Source organism: Indicator indicator, chromosome 22 (genome assembly GCF_027791375.1).
Source record: "Indicator indicator isolate 239-I01 chromosome 22, UM_Iind_1.1, whole genome shotgun sequence".
Lineage (NCBI taxonomy): Eukaryota > Metazoa > Chordata > Aves > Piciformes > Indicatoridae > Indicator > Indicator indicator.
In genome coordinates this window covers 6,757,396-6,771,267 of record NC_072031.1, presented here as the reverse complement: position 1 = coordinate 6,771,267, position 13,872 = coordinate 6,757,396, and the positions used below count along the sequence as shown (strand labels likewise).

At 41.3% G+C, this 13,872-nt stretch overlaps 1 protein-coding gene across 2 annotated transcripts in view; it reads right to left on the bottom strand.

Moving 5' to 3' along the window:
* CREBBP (CREB binding protein) overlaps positions 1–13,872 on the bottom strand; it is a 99,870-nt gene that overhangs the window by 63,517 nt on the left and 22,481 nt on the right. The window lies entirely within an intron of this gene.

Genomic DNA, 13,872 nt, shown 5'->3' with positions numbered 1-13,872 from the left:
GCCCCCATGCCCCATACTGGGAGGATTTTTACTGACTGTCAGAATGCCTTAAATAAATCCAGCCACTGAGCAAGTCTTTATTTGAAATATTAAATCCTATTTTCTCCTTCCTTTGACCTCTACAGACCTTCCTTACACAACACACTGATTTTCCATGTTCCTGGTCTTTTCCCTTCCCCTCCCAGCAGGGATTCAGAAGGGCTATTCCCGTGGCTGGAAGAGGGATCATCGGCTTATCAGCGTAACAGCCTCATAAGGAGTTACTCAGTGGTTGCTTTTTCCTGCTTACAGGAATCAGGCTGAATAGACTGAAAAAAACAGTTGATGAAGTGGTTAAGAACAGTAAATTATGTTGGAGCAGAGTCCAGCAAACACAGTTTGACTGTGCCTTGTCGTCTTTGTCAGTGTACTTTGTACACTTGGGTTTCAGACAGCTGACCCAGCCACACTCCAAGTAGGTTAGGAAACACTCCCCTGACCCAGCATCCTGCATCCCGACCGCTGTACAAAAATAATGCCTGTTTCCATTTATAAAATGTTTTTATCTTTACAGAAGAATCTGACCTACAAATTATATAGACATGAAAACCAAGAAGCTGGTACTTGGCAATGTAAGAGTTTATCATGCATGCGCTGTGTTCTCCAGTAAAGCTGAGTAACTCCAACAGCATATAAGACCCCAAAAATCCAATTGCTTAACAGCATAAAAAGCTGAGTAATAAAGACTGCTTTTGAAGAAAAGTGATATTGGCTACTATCACACTGCACCAACAGCAAGAACTTCACTTGAGGTTTTTTTTTTTTGTATGCTCAAATAAGTTAGTTTTTCTAATTATTTATTAGGGCATGTATTTGGGCAGCTTTTCTCTGAAGAAGTAAGAGCAAAGGAACAGTAAAAGGAACAGTAAAAGGAACAGCCTCCCCTTGTGTCTAATCTCCAGCTATAACCTTCACTTGTCTGTAGGACTTGGCTCTTCTAATTGGTTTTGAACTTGTGCACAGGTTTGGTGGAGTTTAAGTTGAATAATATATTGACTCTTCTGGCAACCAACTGCCATAGTACAGCTTCCCACAAGCTCCTACAGCCAGCACCACCACCATGACGGCACAGTGGTGAGCCTGAACTGGGAGAGAAACACTGCCTACACATGAACCTCTTTTCACCAGGCCTCTGGCCCTTCCTGGGACACACCAGTCGTGCAGAGAGCACAAAGTCCTCCTCAGGCCCTGCAGCTCAAGGCTGGACCACACTCAGCAGCACAGCAGGAGGAGGTGGAAAAGCTTCAGTGCAGAGAGCAAAGCTGCATGAGATGGGTGCGCTGAGCCTGCGCAGAGCTCTGGGCCTCCGGCAGAATCTTGAGCACAGCTGAACTGTCAAAAAGCAGAAGAGGTTTTCTGCAGGCAGCAGAACACTAAGCAGATCTTACACCAAATCAAAGCCTTTGCTCCTTTGTTTAGAATTCAATTTTTAGGAAAAACATTCCAAATATTTCAGTCTCAAAAGACAAAGCACAGAAATTAAATGTTCATTAAAACTCTTAACCTCCAGCACATCTCAGAAGCACCAAGGAACTCCACTCCTAACAGGCACTACATGAGGGAACTGGGATTGTTTAGTCTGGAGATGAGGAGGCTGAGGGGAGACTTCATTGTTCTCTACAACTCCCTGAAAGAGGTTACAGTTAGGTGGGGGTTGGTCTCTTCTCCCTAGTATCAGGTGATAGGAGGAGAGGAAATGGCCTGAAATTATGCCATTAGAAATTAGGAAAAATTTCTTTGCTGCAAGAGTGGTCAGGCATTGGAACAGGCTGCCCAGCGAGGTGGTGGAGTCACCATACCTGGAGGTGTTCAAGAAACATGTGGACATGGCACTTGGGGACATAGTTTAATGGCCATGGTGGTGTTGGGTTGATGGTTGGACTTGATCTTAGAGAGCTTTTCCAGCCAAAGCAATTCTCTGATTTTATGATTCTATGCTTTATCAATTTCCTTTTTCAACAGATCTTGTTATTAAACACATCACAACTTAGTCCAACAACAAAGTGACCTCTTGAGTCTTCCAAACAGTGTTTAACAGGATGAGGATAATTCTTCCTTTCTAGGAGGTCATTTAGTAATAGACACTTGACTGAAATGCTAAGCAGTGCTTCGCTGTTCTTCCCCATGAGCTGGAACCACAATATCTTCTACATGAAACCTATTTTTCACAGCTGCTTTCTGCCACATGGTATTTCTGCATCTGAAGCTGTGCTGCCCTAAGTGAAAGGAACCTAAGGCCAAAGAGTGACACCAGTCTACAACTTTAAACAAAAATAGCAGATAGCTTGATAACACTGTAAAACATTAGACATACCCTTTAACCTACATTTATTTTTTGTCAATTACTGCCACGGAAACAATCTGCCAAAGACTTCTTTTATGGTTGTTTGAAGTCAACCTTTAAAAACAAACCTAAGAAGGTGGAAGGACCACTCTTTCTTATGTGGCAATCCCTGATGTAAATACAGAGCCAAGAATCAGGGGGGACTACACTTAAGGTAAGTTTATTAAACCTCACAGATGTTCACTGTTTCAGGGGTTTTATAAACTGGGTTTAAACTCAGCCTCAGAGGAGTTAAATCTTATTAGCAGGACGGTGATTTCCAGAGCCTAGAAGCACATAGCACAACGGAAGAACTGCTCTAATGAACTCTTGTCTATTTATAACAGTTTTCAACCAAGGCTGGGATCGACACGGAGTTTTAGTGGCAGAACAACCTGCTGCCAAACAGCATTAAGATCAACGGCGTTTCAGCGCTGCTGCTGGTAACGTGAGGAGCATCTCAGCATTTACTCCAGCAGCAATCACCTCCAGCAAACACAATCAGGTCAGGACTCCAGCAAAGCAAATCACTGCCAGCTCCTCACCAGGGGGAACGTAGCAAAGAAGAGGGGGAAGAAAAGGAGGAATCAGGCAGATCTCCTGTACATGAGACACTGGAATACGTCTGAGTGCTTGAGACATTAACTGGCATTTCCTGGTTAATTATCTGGACGCTGAGACGGGGTGACCTTCTGGGGAACCTTATCTAAACCACTGCTAATTGAAATCTCAAAGAACAACTGGCAAATACAATCAGATGATTTGGCCTATAGGTAGTGAATATTTTACACTGCTTATTCATTCTGCAAACTGAAACCAGCAGCTCCAAAGCAAACGAGTCATAAAAGCTCAAATGCTGTGGCTCCTGTCTCTGCCCATGGGTTTTTTCCTGTGTGAAATGAGGGGGCAGAGGGGGAAGGCAGATACAAAAATAAAGGTCTTCTGAGTATTTCTGAAACAGAACTCTGATCCCAAACAAGGTAGTTCAGGGGAAGATTACCAGGTAATTACAAGTCACCAAAGACAAACCAGCAGGAACAGGAGCGTGAGCTAGCTGGCAATAATGGTCATTTTCAAATGGGACTTTGAGCCATCAAAGATCTGTGTTTTGATGAAAGTCTGTTAAACTTGCTTTCCTGAAAGAACATAATTAAAAAGTAATCCAGTGCAAGTTGTTCCTTTTCTAACTGGGACAAATGGGCCAATGTGTATTACGGGGCTACTCAAGCTTCAACATACCACTGTAGTAGCCAGTGCCTTTCCACCACAACACAAGCAGAAAGCTTCTCCAATATCCTGGGTTATGTGACAGTTCGGTCCCATTTAGCTCTAAACTTAAACACGTTCCCTCTCTTGTTGCTGTCTCTTCTTCTCTATCAGTTCATTCAACTGTTAGTTCACCTCCTTTCTCTACCTGATGCAGCCACATCTTCTGCAGATCATGTTCTTTGCATTCCACCCTGAGGTGGCTCCTTTCACCCATCTCATCCTTTCTGGAAGCTCACATTTTACATTTCCATTTGCTACACTTTTGTGCAACTCTTGCTTCTTGTCCTGTTCTTTGTGGTCACAAATGAAATGACTTCTGATGAAGTGGACTCCTTCAAAAGCAAGCTGGTCCACCAGCTGCAATGGGGGAGATGGAGGGAGCAATAAAACACCCCAGGACAGAACTGCAAGTGAAGGTTAAAAGTGCCTCAAGAAGCAACATGATTAATGCAGGACATCAGCTTAAACACATTATTTCTACTGTAAAACAGTTCTTCTCAGAAATATGTTAATGCTGCTTTCCTTTAATGGAGGAGACACCTTTAATTTAATAATTCTGCTATCCCAGAAAGACAAGCAGATTCTGTTCCCTTTTTTATCACTATGGCAACTCTCTAAGATACTGGAATCTATTACTGAGCATGGATAGGAAATGGGATATTTCACTCTCACAAGCCAAGGAATGCACAAACTTCCAAGCTGGGGGGAAAAAAAAAAAAAGAAAGAAAGAAAGAAAAAAACTTAGAATCTTTGTTTAGCTGCCTTGGACTACAGAACACATCTCGTATCACAGTGTTTTGAGTGACAGATGTGGGAAATACTTGTCTTTGGGTTGCTTTTTAGTTATTGTCAGAGCAAAGCAGCAATGCAAATTCCTCTAGTTCCTGGAGCTTCATAGGTATTGGAGATCAACTCTGCAACCAAGTCTATGTACCTCATCTGATGCTGCAACTCAGAGCTGAGATGACAGATAAGTTCACCAATCTCATTTACAAGAGGTCCTAGGACCAGACTGTTCATACTATGCCATTTCTTCTCTTTTTAAAGCTTATTCTTTTCCTCTCCTTCATCACTGCTGACATACCACAGGACTTCCTGCTCCAGCCCAGCCTAAAGTTGCTACTCCCTCTTTGGACACAAAGTGTCGAGGCCATAAATAAATCCTCTTTCTCTAAGTTTCTATTGACTGTCCTTTCTTTTCTACCACTCCAGCCAGTTCTCTCATTCAAGCAGTCAGCCACCTCATCACCATGAATTCCTTCGAGGATCCCAGGACCAATACAACACTGCAAACACCATTCACTGTTGCAAACATGTCCTTTCCCAGCAACAGATTGTTTTCTAGCTTCCCCTCCAACATGCTGCCATTAACCAAAGAGGTCTATACACTTCTGCTCCTTGCTGTCCATTTTCATTTAGAGAACTCTTCTCTCCTCTGCTGCCTCAACCCAATCTTCACTCCACAGCTTCCACACTTAAGAAAAGGTCTGGCAGGACAGACTGAATTCACTCTCAGGTTTCCTGCAAGAGAAAGCAAACTCATTCGTGAGCTGAGGAGCAGCAACTGCCTCTGGCAATGCTCCTGGTGGTGTATCTTGCACCACCGCTGCCTAGATAAGTTAATGCTATAAATGTTTTGTTAAATTAGTTGGTCCAGACAGATTAGTCCAGGAAAAATGACTTATCTCTAAACAAAATGTTGATTTTCATTAAGTTTTGAAGCACTGACTCTTCTGTGCAAAAATGGAAGAAAGTTTTTTCTGGTCAAGTATTTAATAATAAAGCAATACTACCAGATGGGGACTAGCCTGACAGCAGAGGACATACTGAAAGGTTGATGTGAGAGTCAAAAGCAGCATGGGTCCATGGAAAATAAGCCTGGTTGAAATACTGATTATGATCCAATCCTGTAAACTAAAACCAGTTACTATTAATATTCAATTCCTTAACTACTAGCTTTTTAACTCGAAAATTGTCCTGGAAAGCTTGGCTGGACTTTGAAAGCTGTGAAATCTGCAAAGTGCTTGAACCACAAATCTTAGCTCTCGAGATGACAACAGGAGGTATGAAGAGAAGACTGGGTAAGTGGCATCTTTACACATCTGGCTTGATGCAAATGCTACTGTAATGATGACATTCAATCATGCTGTGTTAGCTCCACATGAAGGATACCTAAAAATGACAGGGGGCAGAGAGGCCTAAAGGACAAAAAGGCATGGCTACAACACACTAACTGCATTCTAATAACCTAATTATTTAGCTTACTATTTAAGGTTATTACTTTGATTATTTTAAAGCAAGGACTGAAGAGATCCTAAAGGACCCATGGGAAAGGTGATTAACGAGTATTTTTTTACATAGCAAAGACTTCTCAACAAGTATGAACTGAAGTTCTACAGCTTCAAAGCAAAAAATTCGGAAAAAAAATACCTAAATGACCAAATACCATTGAATTTCTTAAGATTATATTAATTTATCTAAATAGTGTGTACTTCTACTCAGCAACAGGAATTAATTCACAAAAGCCCCAAGACCCATAATCAGGGGTATAATAGCTGACTTTGTATCACTGTGATATTTTTATGCTTAATTCTTTATAAAATGGAATCTAATAATAGAAATGGAATTAGAAGTTCCCTTCTGCTTGTCTAGAGACAACAGAGAAACGTGAGAAGAAAAAATTATCTCAGGAAGCAAAAAGTATCTAAACTCATGGTCAAGCTGCCAAGTCCATGAATCAAACCCAGGGACAAACTCAGGAAGGCAGAGGTGCAGAACAGAAGCCAGAACCAGCATCAAACTACTGTATCCTCCTCTGTGCCACAGAGCCATCAGACTGAGCACCGCTAAGTGCGACTTCAGATGATTGCTCTTCTAACGACAAGATCAGAGACAATCTCATTCATTCCCTCAATCCAGCAGCAATTAAACTGCCTCTTCAGCCTGACACCAATTGCAGGATTTCAGCACCAGTGAGGTTTTTAGCTAGGTAGCCTAAGGAAACTGGGTCTAAGAGATGCTGCTGTGACAATCAGTGTTCTGTCTCCTCCCCCTTCCTCAAATCAATTTTTCTCTAATCATCTTGGAAATCACTGGTCAATTTGACCAGTTAAAGGTCTAACAGATAATTGAATTGCTGAGATAGCTGAGTAGAGATGGAGAGGTAGATTATGACACTCAGATTAACATCTCTGTTAAGAAAAGGCACAAAGCCCTCTGCCATTAACTGCCGTGTTCAGCAGCAGACGGCGTATCCAGGGCTCTCCGGCGTATCCAGGGCTCTCCGTCAGCCACCATGATTGCCAGTTTTGTCCTGTCAGCACCTCACAAAGATTATCTGAGGACATGGAGGGAGCTGAAAGCACAATAGGAAACAGCTTAGAAGACCCCTGGGGAGAGTACTGTGAAGAACTACAGCCTCAGTATCGGCAGTGTGAGGATACACAGCCAGTCTAATGGTTATGCTACTCTGAGATCTCATTTGGCAATGAAAAATAGGGAAGTCAGAGCCTTTTTTCCCCACAAAACTGTTCCCATATCTCTGACAAAACAGTCATAAGAGGAAGACACAAAGACAACCCTTCAGTGAGCCATCACTATCCTTTTATTATTACGGACTTCATCTATAGTACAAAAGCTAAAATCAATTGGACTGTAAGGCTCAGATTAATAATTTAAATTATTTCAGAGAACAGAACGTGCATGTCATAATCAAGGAAAGAAGAGAGAGAGCAGAGGCATCCAAGATACGATCTGCTTTGATAAAAGGCCAGATCTTCACAAACTAACAGTCATATTGAAGAGTTGCATACATGAGAGCTTGCCTGTTCAACAGCATCAATTGCTCTAGTAAGACACATTTGTCACTCACTGCTGCCTTGTATTTGCAGCAAAGGATGTTCCCCTACTTCCTCTTCTCCTATCACTGAAACAATCCAGTCTGAAAAAAGAGATGCTAAATGCTGAGAAGACTATAACTACTTTCACCTTCCAAAAACTACCTATAAACTATGATCCAGTTTCCTGAATGCCTGAGCTGTAACTTTAGGGTTATACTGTAATCAATACCCTTAGGTCAGTGTGCATCAATAAACAACCCTTTTAGCATCACTGCTACTCAGTGTCTCACATGCTTCAGTCAAAATCCCCTATAACGTCATCCACATGTCAGGGACACTTTTCTTTTCTCCCTCTGCAAGACAGCATGCTGACACAAAATGGAAACTCTGCACTTCCCACTATGACCCACAGATCCAGCAGTATCCCTTGGGCTTGGCATGAACAGAGTGATTGAGGACACAGAAATGGCAAGCTGCTCCTGCCTCCGAGCTACCGTGACAGGACAGGGATGAGTCAGAACTTCTGTACTTGCTGCCGCCAAGCCATGCAACCCCATGTACCCTTCCCTTTCCTCTTTTATTGGCCTCACCAAAACCAGTCACTTAACACTTCATTAATTGGACTAAGCCTTCAAACCCCTTGTCATCAAGTTACTACACCTACCTCAAACCTGGGCTTTCAATACTAAAAACTCAGCATTTTGTTAACTGCCATCTTCCCATCCGTTGAAATGGTTTTGATACCAAGAAGTGTGTCATCTGCCTTGGCTTAAATAATTTTAACTTCTTATTTTCAATCATTCTTATCTTTCAAGACAAGGAAATCAAGCAGTCAGGTGCCTCAGATGTTCACAAGTTACTCACTGGAGCACTGTGAATGCAAGAGTGGATCTGTAGCTAACAGAGGAACATCAGGAATTCAGACTGCTTTTACTACTGGTAGTAAGCAAGAGTGAATAAGAACAAAACTGCTTCCAAAAGGCTTATTTCTGCTTTCCAGAGAAGCTCAGTAAGAGAGAGAGAGACCTGTGCTTCGCCTTCTGCATCACTTCACCATCAGTTCCCAGGTGAGTTTCAGACACACAGGTTCAGAGATGCTATGATCTGGCATCAACCCCCTGGAGTTAATCCATCCTCAGGCCCTGTGTTACTGCCACGACTCCAGTAGCAGCTTGCATGCTGAGGACAAAAGAGCAGCTCTGCAGCCAGGCACTTGCTGAGGACTTCGCACTTTGGACTCTTATCTCTCTCTGGAATGGAACACAAATCCCTAACCCAATGCAAGGTCCACGTGACAGATCAAGGCTCTGAGAGATGTATAAAAGACAGGTCCATCAGGAATTCACAAAGCGGAAAGACAGGCTTTCTTTACTATGTTGGCATCATCTTCTATCTGTTTACTGACAAAAAAAAGTCACTCTCCGCTAATTACTATTTCATCCTATAGCAACATGTTCCAGAAGAAAGTCACCATGGTGCTTGGAATGTATATGCCAGAAGGACAGATGGAGAAGCAAGGAAAAGATTAATCATTTTGTGGCAGAAAGCCAGTGGCATGACCAAAAAAAAAAAAAAAAAAAAAAGGTGCAAGAATGGTGGTACTCATTTTAAAATACTCACTTTGAAAGTCAGTGAATAAGAAAAGTGCCTTTAAGAAAGTAACATTTCAAGAATCGGTTTGAGAATTCAATCATGATCTGGCTAGCAGCATGCAGTGGAAGTCTCTCTCCTGCCCAAAGTCTCCATTTTCCCACCTCTTTAAGCTCTAACAAAACCATACCACAACAGATTCATGAAACATTTCAAGTGTCTTGCTCTTCAGCGGCCAACTAAGTCAAAGAAAAATATTCAAATGCTCAGAAATCATTGTAATTTACTTCATCTTTTATTACAAGATGAAAGATTTGGTAAAGCTAGAAATAGAATATTTAAATCCCATTAGAGGAAGCCAAGAACTGGTTTATTACCAGTTTTAAGAAGATTTTAAATTCTTTTCCAAGCATTTCAAAGGTCAAAAGACAAATTTAAGTATTCCAAGTTAACAAGACCACTTAAAAACCATACAAGCTTTTCCATATAATTACTAAAATACAAAAGAACTTCCTGGGAAAATGCTCTTTACAAATGACTGGATAGATTGCAAACACACTCTTAACATATTTAACTAGAAATTAACCTTTTCCAGCAAAGAGAAAATAGAAATCATGTGCTTGTACTGTATAAATGTGTACAGAAAGAAAATGTTTCCAAAAGTCTGCAGGAGCCTGAGTGATTCTTCCTCTAGTGTATTAGCAAAGTGATTCCTACACTGAGTATCACTGCTGTGCTCACCAGTTGAAAACACAGCTCTGAAGGCTCTCTTTGTAATGAGTGTCACCTCTGCAAATAAAAACTTCAAAGCTCTAATGGATAATTATCCACAATTGATCAATATATTCAAATTGCTTCAAGGGCTTCTAGAGTGCCAAGCAGAAAAACTGTCTTTCTCCAGAGAAAAAAGAACTCTGAGGAAAGGCTGAGCGAGCTGGGTCTCTTTAGCTTGGAAAGACAAGACTGAGGGGTGAGCACATTCATGTTTATAGAGATGTGAAGGGCAGTGTCGGGAGGATGGAGCCAGGCTCTACTCAGTGATGTCCAATGACAGGACAAGGAGCAACAGGTGCAAGCTGGAGCAGAGGAGGTTCCACATGAACGTAACAAAAAGCTTTGTCACTGTGAATGTGACAGAGCCCTGGAACAAACTGCCCAGAGAGGCTTTGGAGTCTCCTTCCTGGAAGACACACAAAACCCACCTAGATGCGTTCCTGTGTGATCTGCCCTAGGTAATCCTGCTCTGGCAGGGGGATCGGACTAGATGATCTCTAGAGGCCAATTCCAACCTGTAACATTCTCTGATTATTCTTCCTATGCAAAAACAGAAAGTTAACTAGACCCCCCAAGTTAACTGAAGACGTTTCACAGTTTTGTTTCATTAAGAAAACCCAGCGTGGACAGAAAGAGTAATTCAACAACACTCAACAAGAGGGTTTGGCAAGACTGAACTTCAGTTAAGACACACCTTTACAGATACTGCTTCGTATATCCACATGCCAAAATCTTTAGGAGCTACTTCCAGAAGCAGCATCAGTGTGTACTGAACACGTTTACAGTCACAGCAAAACAGAATTTTGTAACACAGGATCTCAACTCAAATATCGCTGTCCTCCTGCAATTCTTCATGTCATTAAGTTAAACGTAGGTTTCTAATCCAACAGCAAATCCCAACAAAAAGACCTTCTTCCTTTATTCTCCATATTGTAAATATTATTCTTTTGAAACATACCCAACAGGCCAGAAAAGAATTTACAGATGTATCTGATGGCACCTAAGCTCCCCTGAAGTTCTTAAAGTTGACTGAAGACAGCCAAGGGAAAAGGAGAGAACGTCATGCTCCAAAAATTCAGTGTTATAAGGAATAAACTGTGGTAAGAAAATCAGCAGCACTATTAAAGAGATTCTTTCCCATTTGTCTCCCAGAAGCTGACCAAAGACACATTATGCAGTCTGCATGACTTGACACTTCCTAGAGGTAGGAGACAACACAAGAGTAACTCTACAGAGTAACAGCAACAGGAAAGGTGTCTCAAAAACAAAACAGAAAATGTTTCTGTTCTTCAGGGTATGTACCCTCCTCAACAGACAGGAATCCTAAAGGAAAAGTGGGCACTGAAAGCTTCTAAAAGAAGCAATTATTCTATTTCAATCCAGAACAGGACAGAGAAAAATCAAACAGATGAGAAATACATTAAAACAAAAATTACAACACAGCTTACTCAAAACAATAACTTAGCACAAACCTCACAGTCTGACATTAACAGCAACTATGGAGAAACAGAAATATAAATTATTTACACTGTTGAAATAATTTAAAAATAGCTTTAAAGAGCCAGATACGTTTATTTTGAAACACCACACTGAATTCAAGAGCCACCTTGAAATCTTCAGTCTTTCTGTAGGAACATATTCCCCTGTGACATTTAACCATTCCCATCAAGTTACCAAGAGACTTCTCAATAGGCTTTTAAACAATGCAAGATCTGATGGTCATCTGTAAACACATGCTAAAAAGCCCCAGTACAAACAAACTTCCACCGAAAGCAGTCTGCATACTACGCTATCCTGAACTGTATTTTAACCCAAGATGCCAAATGTCAGATTAAAAAAAACTCATTCCAAGATCCAAGAGTGAAATCCCATCTTCCACTCACAGTGTTCTAACCCTTTTGCACTTCCAGGGTACAAAGATCCTCCCATTGTAGAGAGAGTTATTTAATTTAGTTGATTTGCCAAAAGTGTCAAAGGGCACTTGTTTTTTGTTTGGTTGGGTTTTTTTCAAATTCCTGTAAAAACCAAAAGGAACCCCACACAGAGCGGACAACATTATGCTGCACTCACTCTGAAAACACAAAACCTTTCCACTCCAAACCAGCAGCATCTCTCAGAGACAGCTAAATCTATTTACTGCTGTCTTCTAGAAGGCTGTTTCATAGACGGGTTCTTTTGGCAAGGATGTTCCCATATTTAGTGGGCTGTATTTTCATTATGATTCATCTGAAATCAAAGGCACTAATGAATCCCTCTTATGGCACAACATGCTGCTGCCTTGCCAAACCTAAAGCAGGTTGGTACAGACAGAGAACAAAGAACACAAGTTTAGAGCTTGAGGATCTTTAGAACACTCAAGTACCAAGATTTCCAGATGCTCCTTAAAGGTAGTTTTTATAGCATCATGTGTTCAAAAATGATCTGAAGCCTTCATTCATCTAAATCTCCATTCTACAAAGTGTTTCTCCCCTTAAAGCCATTGCTTGGATTACACATGGACAAGTAAAACACAAGCAGTGAGCTTAGTATGACACTTCTGACCCAAATCACAGCCATCTCTGGAGGAAACTGGAGTGGCAAGAAGTGAGCATGTGCCATTCAAAGGTGATGGCCAAATCTGCCACAGCCAAACTCTCTACTGAAGCCACACACACGCAAACTGACTTAGGCTTCCAAACATTCACAAGAGAAAAAAAATGCTATTAGATTTTGCCATTTATTATAGCCAGCCCTGCAAAGCAAACTATAGCAACTGTCAGTAAGAATACAGGATTACTTATTTGGTTCTTGAGATGTGGAGGGCAAATGTATTGAAGCATCTCTTTTCTAGTTTAAAAGTTGATCTTTAAATAAAGGTGAAAACCAGCCTGCCCACTAGACTGGGGCATGCCCTGTGCAGCCTCTTGTATTGAAATTTCAAGTGTGTGGATTTCAAAATTCCAAAGGGCAACTTTCAGACACTGTTTTTTGTCTGATGATAGAAAGTGTCCCATTTGTAATTCCACAAAGTGGAAGCCACAGAAGCCTCCTCTCACTGCATCTCTGCTCCTGACCCATTTCTTAGGCAGGCTGAAACAGCATTTCATCTAGATGTTTCCTGCATTGCTTTTTTTCCTAAGGAAACAGACCACCAACATCTAGTTTTCAGACTGCAGCACCAGCTGCTTTGACGTATCTCTGTGTGCACTTCCAATTACAGGTTTCCCAATACAATCACAGCTTGCTGTCAAGTACAAATATTTAATGTATCTTTTAAGTAAGGAGAAGTTTAGAGACCTGCTAAAAGGTCTTCTTATCAGAAAAGCTCCTGCAAAATACCATCTATACATAAGAAAGAAGGTTGGAGCAAGGAGGGGGCCAGCCCCTTCTCCTTGGTGGCAAGTGACAGGACTAGAGAAAATGGTTACAAGCTGCACCAGGGGCAGTTCAGGCTGGATATTAGGAAATATTTCTTCACTGAAAAAGTTCTCAAACATTGGAATGATCTGCCCAGGGCAGTGGTGGATTCACTGTCCCTGAAGGTATTTTAAGTGGCAGGTGGACCTGGCACTTAGGGACATGGTTTAGTGTTGACCTTACAGTGCTGGGTCAAAGGTTGGACTGGCTGACCTTGAAGGTCTCTTTCAACCAGATATGTTTTGTGATTGGAGTCTTAACATTGCTACAACAAAGATGTTTCCTTTAGACTGAAGTAGCCAGGTATTTCGTAATTTCCACACGCCAGCACATAAGCTGGCAGGTTTTCCTCACTCTTAGCATCTGAGTCATTTTCTTACCTGTGCATTAATTAAAAAAAAAAAACAAAAAAACACAAAAACAAACAAAAAACACACCAACAAACCATGAACAGCAGCAGGAAGTTATGTGAAAACAGCCTGAAAACTAGAAAGAAATAATTCTAATCACATTTGTAAGTACTTGAGAGTTTGGTATTTTAATAAACCTTCTGAGACAACACTGAAATCTTGGTTTTAATCTGTAGATTCCAAAAGAACCAAAGGAGCCCCGTTAGTTTCACCTTGTTTCACATACATTGCA